This window comes from Prionailurus viverrinus, chromosome B4 (assembly GCF_022837055.1).
Source record: "Prionailurus viverrinus isolate Anna chromosome B4, UM_Priviv_1.0, whole genome shotgun sequence".
NCBI classification, from domain to species: domain Eukaryota; kingdom Metazoa; phylum Chordata; class Mammalia; order Carnivora; family Felidae; genus Prionailurus; species Prionailurus viverrinus.
The window spans coordinates 89,706,791-89,726,333 of record NC_062567.1 but is presented as its reverse complement, the minus strand read 5'-3'; the positions used below and the strand labels follow the sequence as shown (position 1 = coordinate 89,726,333).

General features: G+C 44.8%; 1 long non-coding RNA gene across 4 annotated transcripts in view; it reads left to right on the top strand.

Annotated features, from left to right (window-relative positions):
• LOC125169505 (uncharacterized) overlaps window positions 1-19,543 on the top strand; it is a 71,352-nt gene that overhangs the window by 5,506 nt on the left and 46,303 nt on the right. For all 4 annotated transcript variants that reach the window (XR_007153707.1, XR_007153705.1, XR_007153706.1 and 1 more), the window contains exon 3: window positions 3,287-3,369. This is a non-coding gene — a long non-coding RNA (uncharacterized LOC125169505). The remainder of the gene's footprint in view (window positions 1-3,286; window positions 3,370-19,543) is intronic.

The window sequence follows — 19,543 nt, the reverse complement described above, 5'->3', positions numbered from 1 at the left end:
TTGACATGCACATGTACTATTCCTATACCCAGTGCCCCGGTGAGAATATTTAATCCTGAATATTTGGCACTAACTTGGTAGGCTAAATACATTGTTGTCAATACAGTAGTTGTATGTTAGATTGTAAACTCCCTCCAGACAAAATATAATAATTTTTTTTAATTTTTTTTTCAATGTTTATTTATTTTTGGGACAGAGAGAGACAGAGCATGAACAGGGGAGGGGCAGAGAGAGAGGGAGACACAGAATCGGAAACAGGCTCCAGGCTCCGAGCCATCAGCCCAGAGCCCGACGCGGGGCTCGAACTCCCGGACCGCGAGATCGTGACCTGGCTGAAGTCGGACGCTTAACCGACTGCGCCACCCAGGCGCCCCGACAAAATATAATTAATGTGCAGTCTAGAGGTGTATATTGTTTTGGTGACAATGATGGTTGGGTGTCTTCAACATTTTACCGGCTACTCCTATCAAACGCATTAAAAGAGGGGCGCCTGGGTGGCTACGTCGGCTGAGCATCTGACTTCATCTCAGGTCATGATCTCACAGCTTGTGAGTTCGAGCCCCGCGTCGGGCTCTGTGCTGACAGCTCAGAGCCTGGAGCCTGCTTCGGATTCTGTGTCTTCCCCTCTCTCTGCCCCTAACCCGCTCGCATTCAGTCTCTGTCTCTCTCAAAAATAAACATTAAAAAAAAATTTTTTTTAAACGCATTAAAAGAGTTGTCATAATATGGCTTTAAGTTTCTAGGGGACATAACTCTTAAAAAATTTTTTGACAATGTTAGTAGAAAAATCATCAAAGCCAGAAAATAGAATGAGCCCTGGAGTCAGCAATAAAGACAGGAAAATATTTCGTGGGGATGATACAAAGTGATTCCTATAGGCCCATTAATGCAAAACGCCCAAGATTGGGATGAAGAAAGCATGAGTGGAGTCTTGTGAGGAAGCGATAGGACGGAAAATAAAAATCCTCTCGGTGTCTGAAATGAGGTAAGTCTAGGTTAAGAATGAGCATAAGGTGGTGTTTTTCTTCAGGGTGCTCTGGAATAAGGGAAGAAATATTGGTGTGCGGGTGCAGGAGGAAGAAGCTACTGACTCCCTCGCATCCAAAACTGGACCAGTAGGTCCCCATCAACGGCACAGGACCTATGAGCGTAGATGTTACTGCTACCGTCTACGGATGTCACAGCTCGTGATGCCTGTGACCATGTGCCTTCTAAATACGTATGGGCTGCCCTCTGGTATATTCAGATCTGGCCACTCAAGGCACACTGGTCATATGGCAGACAGAAGAGGTCAATAAACCTCCGCAAGTGGAGATCTAGGTTTTCATCCCCAGTGTTTTGACTCTGAGTGACATGAAGAAAGTGAGTAGTAGGTCCTCCTGGCGGGTTTTGCTGAATAGGAAGAACAAGTCAAACCAAATAAATAATGACCTCCCTTTCAGCAAGTTGAGGTATTCACTTCAAAGTCACCAAAGCATCCTTCCCTGAATCCCTCCCATTCCTGCTCCAACCACAGTGGTTGCCTGTTTACAGAAATAACCCTGAAGGGAGGGGCTGGGAAATGAACATGACAGCTGCCACTGTGGGCCGTGCTCGCTCGTTCCCCACAGTTGGGAAAGTCTTGGTTCCTCAAGAGTTCCGACAAATCTTGCGGCCAGTGTTCCCGCTCCCAGGGTTCTCTTCAAGATCTGCTACTCCGTCCCTCAGTAATGGAGAGTCCTTCATATCCTTCCTGGGTTCTGACCTTCAAGTCTCACTTAGTATTGTGTCCCAGGGACCACATTTTAGGGATTAAGCATTCTGAAATGTAATTGTAAATCCTATTGCCAGGCACTCAAGAAGCCAGTCAGGTTAGTCTAACCTTTAAGAAATACACTCACCACTATCTAGAAAACAAGCAAGATATGAATACTCCAACGGCTAAATTTTGTCAGCTGGCTTTTTTTTTTTAATGTTTGTTTATTTTTGAAAGAGAGCAAAATGGAGCAAGTGGGGGAGGTGCGGGGGCGGGGGGGGAGACAGAACCCAAAAAGCAAGCTTCTTGCTGTCACTGCAGACCCCGACATGGGGCTCGAACTTCCGAGCCGTGAGATCATGACCTGAGTCGAAGACAGATGCTCAACCAACTGAGCCACCCAGGCGCTCCTGGAGCTTTTTTTTTTAATGGAAAAATTTTGTCTAGAACACCCCATATACGTATTTGATACTTTAGAATATTTCTTTAAAAAGAATAGCATTAATGCGAGGATGGCTATAAAAAAATTTTACAACCCTTTATTTCCCAGATTTAAAAAAAAAAAAAAACAGACACAGAGATTAAGTGACTCGCTCAGGGTAATTATACTCCAAAATTCCTTTTAGGTTCTTAATCAAATAAATTTAATAAAAATTGAAAACTCCAAGCCCGGTACACATTTTATCAATAAGCCTGTGGCTCTGACTTTTGTCACAGTGTGAAAACCACACTGTGCCTGGGGGATCCTTTCTGCTCAGGACGGTGTTTCCTCTCTTTCGTTCAGGAAACGGTCGGCAGAGTGAGCAGACCCTGCCCACAGATGGTCACGGGGTAGGATTTTCCTGCTGCACAAAGAGAACTTGTAGACCCAAGAGAAGGATTCCTTCTAGATCAAGCCTTCCTGGAAAATTCCACTTTAATCCGTGAATCAGAGAAACACTGGAGACAGGCCCAGTCTTAAAGTATAGCAGTTCTTAACCACTGCTCAGTATACCCACCTCGCATCTAGCAGGAGATGGCAAGGGAGTCCGCTAACAGACTCAGTCTTGCTTAAAACAGCTGCTGTCCCAGCCACTGTTTTCCTGGCTCTCCTAGGACTTGGAAAGGGCTTCAGGGAGGAAAAGGAAGGCCCCAGTGCCAAGCGTGGCATTTTCTAGGGACACTGAGCACATGGAGAAAGCAAGAGAGCCACAGTGGCCGCCCCTGTCCCCCTCCAACCCCACCCTCACCCCTACCTCTCCCACCCCCTCAAAGCTTCACAGGAATTCTTTGGCTTCCTAATTTAACCTCCTCCAGGGCGTCTGGCTGGCTCAGTCGGTGGAGCCTGTGACTCTTGATTTCAGGGGTTTAAGTTAGAGCCCCATGTTGGGTACAGAGATGCCTTAAAAATAAAAAGACAAACCTTTAAGACAAAGAGATAAGATAACATCCAGAGAAATTCCCAGGGAGGCCACACCCCCAGTTATCTCTATTTTCCTTGCTTTCCCAACAATTACACAGAAGTTAAGAAAACCTTGAAATTAATATCACTGTTGTTTTCTTTCTTTCCAGCACTTCCTGACCTTTCCCCTAGTGGGCAGAAGTATCTACTTTGCAGAAGAACTAATGTTGTGACTGGAAGGCTGGAAGGAAAGGTTAGTTTTCAGAAGTTTTATTTCCACTCAACACAGATCACAGATCTACCTATAACAATGGATATTTTGCTACTACACATACTGCTGCAATGAACTTGGACATACATTCCTTGCTCACTAGTCTATTCCTTGTGACAATTCCTATCAACAAACTTTGCTAGATCAGATCATAGACATTTTTTTCAAGGCCTCTGATACATATGCCAAAATCGCGTCTCCCCCCCAGAAAACTTGGCCTCATTTTCAACCTCACTGGCTTCATTAGAGTGCATTTAAAAAAATTTTTTTTTCAACGTTTATATCCACAAAGATTAGTGGTGGTCTCTCCAGGCAGAGACCCCCGCACCGGTTCCCTTCCTGGCTGCATGGGGGCCTCCCGCCCTCCCAGGACATGTCCCCATCATCCCACGTGATCTTCCCCTGACCTGGGCAGTTGCCGAGCCCGCCCGAACTGCCCCCCACGTGGCCGGCCCTCTGTCCACAGTCCAACAGGACTCGCAAACTGGACCCGTTGACCCCTTGGCAGGCGTTCGTGAATGGGAAAGACCCAGCCTCGTAGGTCAGTGGACGTGGGGCTGGAGTGGAGGAATTTACCCCGTAACACAACAAGCTGTAGGGTTTCTGGATGGGCAGAGTATTTTTAAACAGCTCACCACCACAACAAAAGTTGCCAATGCCGGCCTTTCTAAATCCCAAAGAATTCTGGGAAGGTGCTTACTAAGGTGGATTGTGACCCTGCAGCGGTGGTGGTATTTACTACTGGCCACCATTAATTGGTCTGTGCCAAGCCGGCAGTGTGTACTTCCAAAACATTGTTTTACTTCGTTTTCACAACAACCCAACTATCTTATGGATGGAGGAACAAAGACTCCAGTGCTTCTGACCTTGACCACCGGACAATGCTCCCTCCTAACGAGAATAAAGATACTACTTTCCCCAAATACTCTACTCCCTAAAATATATTTTTATGAAAGATTCTACTTTAAATAAATACAGGAAGCTGTACTTTTCATTAGGACTTGAAAGGTTCCCCCCTGAGTAAAATAAAATCTGGCCTACCAGGTGGTTTAAGACTCAGCTTCTAAGTGGGCGAATACGTTCATTTAGTACAAATGTGTACGAGGAAGGGTCTCCTTGGTCACCCACATGAAGGCATAAGAATCAAAACTGATTCTTTAAGGGACTAGTGAAAGCAGCCATGAACCTTGACCTCCCCTTCAGGGCATGGAGGTCCTAGCAGCTTGTCCCGTACAGCAAACTGGTCCTGTCACCTCTCCCTGGACCCCCACTTGAGAAGTCCTGAGAGGCAGTAAGCTTTTGGAGAGTTTGGCTAATGGCAAGAAAGTGGCAAAGCGGACATGTTCCTCCTTAGTGTTCACGCCCCGTCCTTTCCAGGGAAATTTGCTGGGGAAGTCCCCTTCCATATCAGAAGTAAAGAGGACGGTTCTCCATGTGACCCCTCCCCTCTCAACACAGATGAGTGCAACAGAATGAGTGGGTAAACACTGACCAGGTCTTAAGGCTAATTTTAGGAGGTTTTAGGTTATTTGCCAATTAGGTCCTTTGATTCATCCCCCCCCCCCCCCCCCCCGTGTGCGTAAAGCAACATATTTCTGCATCATTTAAGAGAAAAGAGAATTAGTGTGAGCTACCAACAGCTGGCTGACAACCTTGAGCCCTGGGTGTGTTGGCACTGATCCAGATTTCACACGAGGAGTTCATTTTTGGTTAGTCAAAAAAGGGAAGGGGTTGGCCCAGATCCTGTTTCACACGTTCAGGAGCAAGGATTCGCCGTTCCCTTCAGAAATTGCTGGAGGGTGGCTCTGCAGGTGCACTTGTCTCTCCACCTGAGACAAAAAGGACCGTTCAGCTGTCTGGGTTCTTCCTCCGACAAGTCTGTGCTTCAGTGCAGCCATTACACCAAGCAAAGGTTATTTCTCCAAATCCCCTTTTATAAAGATCTATTACGCCTGCAGATTCCAGATTTTTTCTTAAGCTTCTTTTTCTTCCTCATGAATCCTACTCACCCTCACTTCGAGGTTAGTTTTTAGACTGAGGCGGAGTTTACTAGCACAATAAAGACCTTCATATTTGTTGGAGAATGAAATCCTCTTCGTTTCCTAATCTGTGAGTCACCATTTCAGAATAATAAAAATGTCATGTTTCAAAATGGTCCTAGCCTTTCTTATTTTCAATGTTAACAAGTAATCAATGCAAAAGAAAATTAATTGGGATAAAAAAAATCCTCCCAAATCCCACCACTAGAGAAGACTAACCACCATTAACATTTTAATGTCTATGATGTTCATTATTTTTTCCCCACAAATTACAAGCTGTTTAATAATTTGATTTTTTTTTTTACATTTTGGATGTTAGATGAAAATAGAATAGATAAATGTCACTGTTTTTAAGAGGGGCAGAATACTGCAAAATATTAACATGCTTTAATCTACCTATAACAATGGATATTTTGCTACTACATATACTGCTGCAATGAACTTGGACATACATTCCTTGCTCACTAGTCTATTCCTTGTGACAATTCCTATAAACAAACTTTGCTAGGTCAGATCATATACATTTTTTTCAAGGCCTCTGATACATATGCCAAATCGTGTCTCCCCCCCAGAAAACTTGGCCTCATTTTCAACCTCACTGACTTCCTTAGAGTGCATTAAAAAAAATTTTTTTTTCAACGTTTATTTATTTTTGAGACAGAGACAGAACATGAACGGGGGAGGGTCAGAGAGAGAGGGAGACACAGAATCTGAAACAGGCTCCAGGCTTTGAGTTGTCAACACAGAGCCCGATGCAGGGCTCGAACTCACAGACCACGAGATCATGACCTGAGCCGAAGTCAGACTCTTAACCGACTGAGCCACCCAGGTGCCCCTAGGATGCATTTTAAAATCCAACTCTCACAAATACTAAGTAAAATAGGTCTTTTTAAAATTTTTGCTCATTTGAGAGAGAAAAAAAAATGGTACCTCCATGCTTTTTTAAAAAAAAATTTTTAATTCTAGTATAATTAATATACAGTGTTACGTTAGTTTCAGGTGAACAATACAGCAATTGAACACTTGTGTACGTTACTCAGTACTCATCATGCCAACTGTGCTTTTAATCCCCTCCACCTCTTTCACCCATTCGCCCACCTGCCTCCCCTCTGGTGGCCATCAGTTTCTTCTCCATAGTTAAGAGTGTTTTTTGGTTTGTGTCTTTTTTGTTTGTTTTGTTTCTTAAATTCCATGAGTGAAATCATGCGTTATTTGTCTTTCTCTGACTTATTTCACTTGGCGTTATACTCTCTAGATCCACCTATGTTGTTGCATATGGCGAGATTTCATTTTTTATGGCTGAGTAACATTCTATTATACATATACCACATCTTATTTGTCAGTTCTATGGATGGATGGACACTCAGGCTCCTTCCATAATTTGGCTGTTGTAAACAATGCTGCAATAAACATAAGAGTGCATGTATCTTCTCGAACTGGTGTTTTTGTATTCTTTGGGTAAAGAGTAGTGGCATTACTGGATCATATGGTCATTCTATTTTTAATTTTGGGGGGAAGCTTCATACGGTTTTCCAATGTGGCTGCACCACTTTGCATTCCTGCCAACAGCGCAAGAGGGTTCCTCTTTCTCTATATCCATACCAATATCTGTTGTTTCTTGTGTTGCTGATTTTAACCACTCGGACTGCTGTGAGGTGATATCTCACTGTGGTTTTGGTCCGCATCTCCCTGATTAGTGATACCGTGCATCTTTTCATGTGTCTGTTGGCCATCTGTGTGTCTTCTTTGGAGAAATGTCTGTTCACGTCTTCTGCCCATTTTTAAATTGTGTGTGTGTGTGTGTGTGTGTGTGTGTGTGTGTGTGTGTGTGTGAAGTTGTATAAATTCTTTATATATTTTTGATACTAACCCTTTATCTGATATGTCATTTACAGATACCTTCTTCCATTCAGCAGGGTGTCTTTTAGTTTTGTTTATTAGTTCCTTTTCGGTGCAGAAACTTTTTATCTTGATGCAGTCCCAATAGTTTATTTTTGCTTTTGTTTGCATTGCCTCAGGAGACATATGCAGGAAAATGTTGCTATGGCCAGTGTCAAAGAGGTTACTGTCTGTGCTCTCTTCTAGGGTTTTTATCAGGATTTTTCACGTCTCACAATTAGGTGTTTAATCCATTGCAAGTTTATTTTTGTGTATGGTGTAAGTGGTCCAGTTTCATTTTTTTGCATGTAGCTATCCAGTTTTCCCAGCTCCATTTGGGAAAGAGATGGTCTTTTTCCCACTTCTCATTCATGTCTCCTTTATCAAAGATAATTGACCATAATATGATGGTTTTATTTCCAGATTCTCTATTCTGCTCCATTGATCTATGGGTCTATTTTTAGCTAGTATCATAGTATTTTTGATTACTATAGTTCTGTAGTATAGCTTGAGATCGGGGATTGTGATACCTCCAGTTTTGTTCTATTTTTCCAAGATTGCTTTGGCTATTTGGGGTCTTTTGTGGTTCCACACGAATTTTAGGATTATTTGTTCTAATTTTGTGAAAAATGCAGTTGGTGTTTTGATAGGGATTGTATTAAGTCTGTACATTGCTTTGGGTTGTGTGGACATTTTAACAATATTTGTTCTCCCAGTCCACGAGCATGGACTTTCTTTCCACTTGTTTTGGTCATCTTCAGTTTCTTTCATCAATGTTTTTATAGTTCTCAGAGTACAGGTCTTTCCCTTCCTTGGTTAAGTTTATTCCTAGATACTGTTTTTGGTGCCATCGTAAATGGGACTTTTTTCTTAAATTCTCTTTCTGCTATTTCATCATTAGTGTATATAAATGCAATGGATTTCTATATATTGATTTTGTATCTTGCAACTTTATTGAATTCATTTATCGGTTTTGGAAGGTTTTTTTTTTGGTGGAGTCATTAGGGTTTTCTACGTATAGTACCATATCATCTGCAAATAGTAAAGGCTTTACTTCTTCCTTACCAACTTGGATGCCTTTTTTTATTTTTCTTGTCTGAGTGCTGTGCCTAGGACTTCCAGTACTATATTGAATAAAAGTGGTCAGAGTAGACACCCTTATCTTGTTCCTGATCAGTTTTTCGCCATTGAGTATGTTGGCTATGAGTTTTTTTAATATATGGCCTTTATCATGTTGAGGTATATTATTCCGTCTCAACCTAAGTCACTGTGTCCTTGTTGATTTTCTGTTTGAATGAGCCATCCATTGATGTAAGTAGAGTGTTAAAGTCCCCTATTTTATTACTATTGATAATATTCTGTTTGTTTGTTATTAGCTGCTTTATTTATTTGGGTTCCTCCATCTTGGGTGCATAAATGTTGATAATCGTTTATATCTTCCTATTGGATCGTTCCATTTATTATTACGTACTGTCTTTCTAAAGAAAGACTAAAGACTCTTGTTACAGTCTGTTTTAAAGTCTATTTTATCTGATGTAAGTGTTGCTACTCTGGCTTTTGCACTTCCATTCGCATGGTAAATGCTTTTCTGTCTGTTCCCTTTTCATCTGCATGTGTCTTTAGGTCTGAAATGAGCCTCTTGTAGGCAGCATGTAGATGGGTCTTGCTTTTTTATACATCCTGTCACCCTATGTCTTTCGATTGAAGCACTTAGTCCCTTTACATTCACAGTAATTATTGATAGCTACATACTTATCGCCATTTTGTTACTCGTATGGTTGTTTTTGTAGTTCTTCTCTGTTTCTTTCTTCTCTCGCTCTCTTCTCTCATGGTTTCTTGGCTTTCTTTAGTGATATACTTGGATTTCTAAATGATAGCCTCGACAGATAGAGTATTCTTGGTTGCAGATTTTTTTTTTTCTCTCAGCACTTTGAATATATCATGCCACTCCCTTCTGATCTGCAAAGTTTCTACTGAAAAACCAGATGATCGCCTTGGAGAATTCCCTTTCCACGTAACTGTTTTCTTTCGCTGCTTTTAAAATTCTCTTTTTATCGCTACCTTTTGTCATTTAATTATTTTTTTTAACGTTTATTTATTTTTGAGGCAGAGAGAGACAGAGCATGAACGGGGGAGGGGCAGAGAGAGGGGGAGACACAGAATCGGAAGCAGGCTCCAGGCTCTGAGCCATCAGCCCCCGAGCACGACGCGGGGCTCCAACTCACGGACCGCCAGATCGTGACCTGGATTGAAGTCGGACGCTTAACCGACTGCGCCACCCAGGCGCCCCACAATTATTATGTGCCTTGGTGTGGACCTCCTTGAATTGATTTTGTCGGGGGCTCTCTGTGCTTCCTGGATCTGGATTTCTATTTCCTTCCCCAGATTTAGAAGATTTCAACTACTATTCCTTCAAATAAATTTTCTGCCCCTTTTCTCTCTCTTCTCCTTCTGGGATCCCTATCATTACACTTCATGGTGTTGCTGAGTTCCTTTAGTCTATTTTCATTTATTATTACTATTCTTTTCCTCTCACCTGTTCAGCTTGATTGCTTTCCACCCGGTCGCTGATCCATTCTGCTTTCTCTGGTCTACTATTTATTCCCTCTAGTGTATTTTACATTTCAGTTATTGAGTTCTTCACCTCTCATTGGTTCCTTTTTATGTCTTCTATCTCCTTGTCGATGTCTCACTGAGGCTCTCCACTATTTTCTCAGTCCATTGAGTATCTTTATGACCATTACTTTAAATTCTCTGTCAGGCATATTAGTTATCTCCATTTCATTTAGCTCTCTTGGGATGTTGTCCTGTTATTTCAGCTGGGACGTAGTCCTCAGTCTCCTCATTTTGTCTCACTCTCTGTGGCTGTTTCTATGTCGCTTGCTTTTGAAAGTAGTGGCCTTATGAAAAGAAGAAGTTCCTGTAGTGCCCTGCAGTACTGTGTCCCCTGTTCACCAGAGCCTGGCACTTCAGGAGCATTTCCTGTGTGTGTTGTGTGCACCCTACTAGTGTGGTTGAGCCACGTTTTCCTTCAGCCCAGTCATCTACAAAGGCTCTCCTTGCCTGTTGGCAGGGTTTGGTCCCTGTGCTGTCAGTAGGCCAGTCCGGGGCCCCCCTGGGCTTGAGTTGAGTCAGAAAAGGCATTTGCCAGAGCTAGATGCTTTCCCTGGGTTATCCCCCCGAGAAGCTTTTATTGGTGGCCATGACCTGGAGTCAGACCACATGTCTTCTCCCAGTCCAATGCTGGAGCTACAGTTGGATTGGTGTGTGTGGCTATCTTCCCCTCTCCACTGTGGAGTACCGCTGACCCTCGTCGAGGCTGCTTGCACACTGCCAGGCTTATGGCACCACTTTGGATAGACTCCTGCCCGTGGCAGGTCCATAGAAAAAAGGCAGGGTCAGAGCTGTGATGCCAGCAAGGTTCATGCTGGTCTGCTATGGAGGGGGTTCTGCAGTCACCCAGGAAGACTCCTGCTGAGGCCAGGAGGGAGGAGGCCAGTCTGCAGGAGAACACAGGGGCAGAACACATCGTTAGCAAACTAGGTGGAGAGTTTTTGTGCGAAGCTGGTTCCCATGGGTGTCTGTGTATCTAGGCTTGGGGGTAAGGGAGGGGAATGGCACTTGCCAGCTCCTCTGTTCTTAGGTCTCCCAAGGATCCCTGCCTCTCTAACACAAACTCTTAGATCGGTAAGTAAATCTCCCTCCCGTATACCCCAGGTATTTTTCAAATTGCTTCTTCTAAGCTATATCTCTCTTGGGCCATTTGTTTTGCTCCTTAAGGACAGGGACTCAGTTTCCTCTCACCATCCCTGGTCTCACAGAGATAAACCCGCTGATTTTTAAACTTCCAGGTGGTAAGCCCCACTGGATTATAAGAACTCAAGAAGTTAAGCCTCTCTGTTTTCAAAACCAAATGTTAGTGGTTCATCGTCCCTATGCAGGTTCCCCATGCCTGGGGTGCCTGGGGTGGGGTATGCTCCTCCCCTTTCTCTTGGCACGTGACATCCCTCCCTCCAGCAGACAGTCCCATGGGTCCCTTTAGTTGCCAACTGTATCTCCATTCTTTGTGGCCTCTTCTCTACATTTTGCTCTGGAGAGTCTGTTCTGCCAGTGTTTGGGTTGTTTTCTGGGTCAACAACACCTATTTCTGATGTAGGTGTTATGTAGGTGTAACCATGGCACAAGGTGAGCTTAGGGTCCTCCTACACTGTCATCATCCCTGAGAAGTTTGTGGGGTTTATTATTATTATTAACAAGGTTTTCATATGCTAATAACTGTTTGTACTTTTTTTTCCCCTTTTTTTGCATTGTCTATTCTCTTGTGCTCGTTTTTCTTTTGGGATATTTATATTTTCCTTCCTGATCGTAGGAACTCATTACACACAAAGATGACATTTTCTAGACTGTATTTCAGGGAATTTATTGCACTTTGAGATGTTAATAGGTGTGTTGAGGGGAGGAAAAGACTTCCACGGTCAGATTTAACACATCATATCCTAAGCTTAATTGACCATCAAACATTTTCTCCTCCTCCTCCTCCTCCTCTTCCTCCTCCTCCTCTTCCTCCTCCTCCTCCTTCTTCTTCTCTCCCCGCCCCCCCACCCCCACACACACAGAATACCCTCTGGCGTCATTCAGGACATGAGTGTTCTGGGCAATAACATTTGAGAAAATGTTCTATGTAAGATATTAATGTTTTACGTGTTAGGTATGTGGCATGATTTTTCCCTATTACCGTTTGTCTTTTACTCTGCATGATTTTTTCCATACACTGTTTAATTCATGTATTGAAATCTCTCCGTATTTTCCTTTGCCGTTCAGTAATTTAGAATATGGACCCTGAAGTCACAATCATTTGCTTTGAATCCTGGCACCATTACTTATGGGGATCTTGGGAGAATTACTTAACCTCTCTATGGCTCAACCGTATCATTGAGAAAACGGGAAAAGTACATATAAGTACCTATAAGCTTTTGTGAGGATTAAATCACTTAATACAGATAAAGCTTTAGAATTGTTTTTGACACAGAGTGTCATATAATGATGATGGGTTATTTTTTGGATGATGGAGAAAGTCTTTCCCCATTATACATGTTGTAAAAAAAAAAAAAAAAAAGAAAAAAAACTATTCAGGGGCGCCTGGGTGGCTCAGTCGGTTGAGCGTCCAACTTCGGCTCAGATCACCATCTCGCGGTCTGTGAGTTTGAGCCCCGCGTCAGGCTCTGTGCTAACAGCTTGGAGCCTGGAGCCTGGTTCGGATTCTATGTCTCCCTCTCTCTCTGACCCTCCCCCGTTCATGCTCTGTCTCTCTCTGTCTCAAAAATAAATAAATGTTTAAAAAAAAAACACAAAAACTATTCATAGTATTGTTTTGGAAGTTAGTATTTTTATGGAAATTAATATGGGTATTAGCTATAAAGCAAAGAGTTTACTTTTTCCCCCAGTGGTTAAGTTTTTCCAACACCATACGTTGATAACGTTTCCCTTTATCATTTACTGTTACTTTTTCTAGATTTTTCTCTCCTGATCAGTCTGTTCTGATGCCAAGACCCCTGCTTTCCTATTTCCTTTCAGAAAAGTCACAGCTACGTTGGCCGGAATCGAGAGCACATGTTGGATTCCCCCTTAGAGTTGCCCCAGGAGACACTTGGGCAGGGTGTGAGGGACCTTGAAAGTAAGATTTGGTTTTCTACGATGCAGATGGGAAAGATAGGCCCCACGGGCCTTTGATTTTAACTGTTACTGTGCCTGCCAATACTCATGTTCTGCTGAGGCCTAGTTGGGATTATAGCCTGTTGGATTCCCTCAGGAATGTTTGAACCCTGTGTGCATTCTATCACAGAAAAATTAGTGTCTTCAAATTCCATCTGGTCTTTCTCCTTCCTGTGGCATCAGCCACGTAGCCTCTAAATTACTAGGAAAGATGTGAGAGGAAGGAGATACTAACCTGATCCATCCCAGGTGGTGGGAGGAGAACCAAGTGGGCCCAGTTGAAAGGAAGATCTGATACTGGGAGGCTTCATAGAGGTGGGACCAGAACAGCTTTTGAGGACATTTCAGTCACAGCTGAGGGAAAACCAGAGCGCTCAGAATTATCCACAAGGCCCAACGCAGCCGCCTTCTTCTCTGCACCCCATTATCTCTTGTTCACCCTGTTCCCAACAGCCTCTTTACTGTTCCTCAAACATATTCGTACCTCAGGGCATTTGCGTGTGTGCTGATCCCCCTGGACGTTTCTTCCCCCAATACCCACATTGCTTGTTTCCAAGTCAGTGTGAGTGCTGTGCTCAAACGTCAGCTTGGTGAGGCCGTCCCTCACCATCCCATTTAAACCCGTGCCGGCCCTTCCCGCTCACTGATTTACTTGTCTCAATAGCCCTGGTCACTGCTCAACACGCTATTTTACTTCTTGTTTATTGTCTGTCTGTCCACCCAAGAACGTGAACTTCCTAAGAGGGTTCGCTGTGTGTTGTTCCCCGATTTCTTTCAACACCTGGAACACTGCCTGTCACGTACAGGGCTTCGCCACTGACTGTGGATGAGTGAACAAATGAGCGTGCCGACCGGACGGCGTCACTTGCACAATACTTTGGAACGTGTCTAGGTCTGCTACCAATAACGTGTTTCCTCAGAATGCAGCTGCCTGAAGGACTCTGGATTTTCAAGCTAGCCTCTGCTCTGCAAACAAGTCATTTTTAAAGTGGGGATGAAAGGCTGCGTCTCTTGAAAGTTACAACAGGCACGCGCCTATGGTGACTTCTTTCATCAGATACCTGAACTTCATACCTGAGGCTTCCACAAAAGCCAAGCAAGACGAAATGTAAGCTGAAACCACCACCCACCACGCTGGCTAAAATGAAGATACAGAAAATGCCAACGGTGGCAAGGGTGGGGAGGGGAGAATTCTGACACGTGTTGAAAAACCGGCAGCACAGAGCTGAAAGGTCGACGAGTGCCCCTGCGAAAGACAGGCGACACGATGTTCACAGCAGTACTGTTTGCAGTGGCCGAAATCTGGAGCAAAACAGGAAAATCGATTTTTGAAAATGTGCTATGTTCCCCGAGTAGAATACCGCACCGGACATGAAATGCATGATCTATAACCCCGTGCAATCATGTGGATGAAGTGCGCAGACGGAACGCCGAACGAAAAAGACGCAAAACAGCGTCTCGTGTGTGTTTCCATCTGTGTAAGATTACAAGCAAGTAAAACTAATCCGTTCTGCTAGGAAGTCTGGAGAGACTAGGAAGGCATGTGAGCGGCACTCTGGGCTTCTGATGGCACTGTGCTTTTTGATCTGAGCGCTGGTTGCACAGGGATATCCATCTTTTGAAGATTCGTTGAGCTGTATACTTATATGTCGACTCTTGTGCACGCAAAATTTGCTGAAAAGCCTCAGAGGTGCGGGCCGCTCATTTGTTAAAGCGACTTGTCACTTCCTACAAACTGAACCTATTCGGGGAAGCCCTGCTCCAGCCCTGTGGAGGTGGAATAGGGTGGGGTGGAGGGCACCTTCCAACTGTGGCAGGAACACACCGCTGAGATGCTGCCAGAATGCAAAATGGTGGGAGCCTGATGGGGGGGAGGGGGGAAGAAAGCCGGTGGAGAGCGTTGAGTGCCTGCTGTCTTAGGTCACTTATGGCCCCAGGGCAAACGCTGCCTCCCGTCAGGGGCAGAATTGTGTATCCTCTCCAGCCAGCCTTTGGGAGAGCAGCCACAGGCTGTGCAGGGCACTTTTCTAACCAGATATTGAAGGAGAATACCCTCTGCTTAGAAGCTGAATGTGGAAACTTTGTTTTAGAAGGCGGCAGAAAAACAGCAGAGAGAAAACATAGCTAGAGGGCAGGTCCTGAGTAATTTCGGAAGAGAACGCTGCAGCAGAAACTGTGGCTGACAGGCCAGAGATAGCCCCATGTTTCTTCCCATTAGCAAAAATAAACAGGAAAAGGAGGGCCAGAACATATAGGAGCTACAAGTCCCCACTAGGGTGTTGATGGCTCACCCCACCGCCGACCTACACGCTTTGGAGCACGCCGGACAGCGTCCCCGGCAAAGCTTCGAGGATCCCACTGCTAACACTGGAGAGCGTAGGCCTGGGAGCAAGGCAGGACCTGAAGGAAGAAAAAGACGATCCCGTGACATTCAATCGCTGTGGAAAGGAAGGGGACAGACAAAGACCTGTAGCTGAAAGAGAACCTTTCTTCAGTATTGCAGGGTTATAGGCCCCTTGGAGAAGGTTGGGAAACAATGAATTAGCCAAGGATGTGCATCGTTTCCAGCCTTCCAGGAGCAGGCTCTTGCTGGAGACAACCTCCAGCCCTCAGTCCCCCGGATCTGGAAAGGCCCAGCAGAAAAGGCTGCCAAGAGAGGAGAGATTTGGATCTCAGCGTTGCTAGTTAGGGAGTCTTTAATGACACTCAAGAGCCAGCACCTGCGCCATCATCCTGGCCTCAGATTCTGCGGCCGCAGGGCAGAAGCCTCCCAGCACTCATATACGTGAGAGACGGGGAAGGAGTGGGAGTGGGTGGTGGTCAGAGAAGAACACGGCAAATGCAGGATGTTTGCAAGAGGTAGATGGGTGCACAGGGCCGGCTCTAGCATGCTTACTGTACGTGTCCGGACCTATAGGCAGCATATTTGGGCAGTTAGCATGGCTATCCTTAAGCACGCCCCATGTGCAGAAAGCTACACAAATATTCAAGCGCTGGCTTGTCCCATTTCCTCTCGCGAGAGTGTCCCAAACCGATCCCTCAGAGGATGGAAAGTTTCGGTTGTTTTACCTGAGGAAATGCAGATGAGGCTAATAAGGAGGTTCCAAGCCGAGGTCAAGTCAGTTGACCTGCGAGCGCAGGGTTCACTGTTCCTAAGCTGAGAGCAATCTAGAGTCGACAGGCAAAACTCCTGACCATTTAGGGAATTGCACGTTCTGAGGAGAGTAAGAGATCGCAGCTACTAGCTCTGAGCCTCTCCGCATGTGTGTTGGGAAGGATACAAATTCAGATAAAAGTTACATTTGGGTAGACTATTGCTTTGTAAAGAGACACCAAAAGAGACCCGAACCCGAAACCTAGGTTGAGAATGCCCAACACTTTTTACCGGAGAGTTTTTAAAGCCAATTTTCAGGAGCAAACAGAATCAGACCCAGATGCTACCAAAAACAAGGAAAAGACAATTTTGCTGCCTGGTTTTAAGTGATATTCACATAACTGAGGCACGTAACTGCTGCCTCAGTTTTAAGTGATATTCACATAACTGAGGCACATAATATGAGGCACATAACTGCTGCCTCAGTTTTAAGTGATATTCACAAGATATCCTGGGGCTCCTGATACTTGCAAGGGGTTGATAGAAAGGATGATGCTGATATGAAATATACGGAAGTACTGATTTCTTTAGATAATAACATATTTTACAAGGCCTCAGGAGCACAGGAATTCTGATCCCCCAGATGCAGAGCTGCCTGGAAGAATCAGGGTTGACCTTGTCCATTTTCAAATACAGGCTCCACCGGATGCATAGCATCATTAACAAGGTACGGGCATATCCTGAGTGGATCTTTCCTAACTAACACTCATTGGCCATTTCCCACAAATCTTGGAGAATCAAAGAACTCAGAGGCGTAGTGGATATTATAGGAGATTTGAGGGTAGCCATGCCATTAGGACAAACCCTTTCTCTGACCTGACCCAGGAATATCAGGCCCAAGCTAAAAAGAAAAGGGGCCAGAAGAGGCATCCGTGGACAAAGAGACGTCAGAGCGGAAGTCTTTGAACTCTGGTAAGGGAAGACCTACAGGCAGACGCTCAAAGCCTTAGTGGCCCTTTTTCAACCAGGTTCTTGACTAATATCGGCTGATAGCACCTGGTTTTATTTTTTTTTTTTTAATTTTTTTTTCAACGTTTATTTATTTTTGGGACAGAGAGAGACAGAGCATGAACGGGCGAGGGGCAGAGAGAGAGTGAGACACAGAAACGGAAACAGGCTCCAGGCTCTGAGCCATCAGCCCAGAGCCTGACGTGGGGCTCGAACTCATGGACGGCGAGATCGTGACCTGGCTGAAGTCGGACGCTCAACCGACTGCGCCACCCAGGCGCCCCTAGCACCTGGTTTTAAATCCCTTAGTTTAAACACACTGACACCTACATGGGGAGCTTCAGAGTTGGACTATCTCAGGAAGATGCTGAAACATGGCTCAATTTTGCTGCAGAAGCTTGAACTCTGTGGGATCCAATATCCTGTTTGCAAATCAGAGATTCTGGCCCTAAGTTAGGCAGTGAGATACAAGTTTTAGGAAGTGCGCATGTGAGGTACAAGGATAATCAACAAAAACCCTCTCACCTCTGGGCCCACCATGCCAAGCAGGATATGACAACGGTAGCGGGTGGTAGTGTTGGGTGACTATTTTCAGGACTGCTGTCCTCTTGTAGCTTCATCCACAAAATGCCACACATCTCTTGAAGGAGTCAGAGCCCTGTGAGATCCCCAGGGTCCAGGGAGATACAGTTTTCTTTACGACACAGAACTTGGGGGCTTTCCAGGATGGAGCCAGGGAGGCTTCTTACTTCTGGGGCTCTGGTAAATCTAATGGCTCCAGCAGGGAGGGGCCAAAGGGAAACTCAGAATAGCTAACGGTCAAGGAAAGAGACCCAGTCCTGTTGGACTGACCAGAGTTTTCTATAGGTGAATTTGAATGTGACGTTGAGATGAGCACAAATTCCAACTATGTGATGGTATGTTATTAAAATGGGTACTGGGGGGCGCCTGGGTGGCGCAGTCGGTTAAGCGTCCGACTTCAGCCAGGTCACGATCTCGCAGTCCGTGAGTTCGAGCCCCGCGTCGGGCTCTGGGCTGATGGCTCAGAGCCTGGAGCCTGTTTCCGATTCTGTGTCTCCCTCTCTCTCTGCCCCACCCCCGTTCATGCTCTGTCTCTCTCTGTCTCAAAAATAAATAAATGTTGAAAAAAAAAAGTTAAAAAAAAATAAATAAAATAAAATGGGTACTGGAATGTCCTCTATGAAGACACTTTCCCAAGAGTCCTATAGTATGGTTCTGAAAGACGTACAGAGCTTTGAGTGGAATATACGAAGGTTGGAAAGCTTTACACCTGTAAATCTTTAATGGGCAGAACTCGGGTGCCATGTCCTCCTTATACATCCCACCCTAACAGTTTTGATGGTACTGAAAATAATAACTTTTAAAATTAATTCAGTTCTCTAAACTAAAATCTGAGTTTTGTTACTATGGCTATTATCCCAGAACTCTTCCTTGTTTTCTCCTAGGCGTCACTGAGAGGTCTCCAATTTCTTTTCTTTTTTTTTCCGGATAAAGTTCTAGCCATTTATTTCTTGATACCTATCTAGCTCGGCCTCCCACCCCGCCGGCACTTTCATTCCCGTCAAATTTCACTTTATAGATCCCTGTATCTGATCAGTGAGTTTCTTGCTTAACATCTTTCAAGACCTCCTGGAAGTATCTTGCCGGAAACCCACTGTCCCATCGTTTAAAAAGATAGGGGTGCCTGCCTGGGTGGCTCAGTCGGTTAAGCGTCCAACTTTGGCTCCTGTCATGATCTCATGGCTCATGGGTTCGAGCCACAAGTGGGGCCCGGTGCTGACAGCTCAGCGCCTGGAGCCTGCTTCAGAGTCTGTGTCTCCTTCTCGCTCTCTGCCCCTCCCCCACTTGGGTTCGCTCTCTCAAAAATAAACAAACTTTAAAAAATTCAGCTAACTCTTCATTTTCCATTATTTTTTTTTTTTATTCCGAGGGTAATAATACCAACCAAAGTGCATGTAACCTGTGTTTCCTAAGGCCTCTTCAGCCTAGGATTTTTAAAGGATCATATTAAACCCTTAATTATTCCTCTTTGCTTCTTCTCCTTTCCAAGCCAGTGTGCCTGCAGAGAGATCACAGAGGGGAATGACTGTCAGTCAAGGAGCCACTCCCTAGCTGGCTTGAGGCACTCCTAATCTACTTCAACCAGTTAATCTCAACCCTAGTTTTTGAATACAATTACCTGGGAATTTAAAGAAAAATACACTAAAGTCAGGTCCTATCCCACACCTTAGCATAAAGCTCTAGCATCAGAATGATTTTTTTTAGGGGCGCCTGGGTGGCTCAGTCGGTTGGGCGACCGACTTCGGCTCAGGTACTTCGACTCAGGTCATGATCTCGCAGTCCGTGAGTTCGAGCCCCGCATCGGGCTCTGTGCTGACAGCTCAGAGCCTGGAGCCTGTTTCAG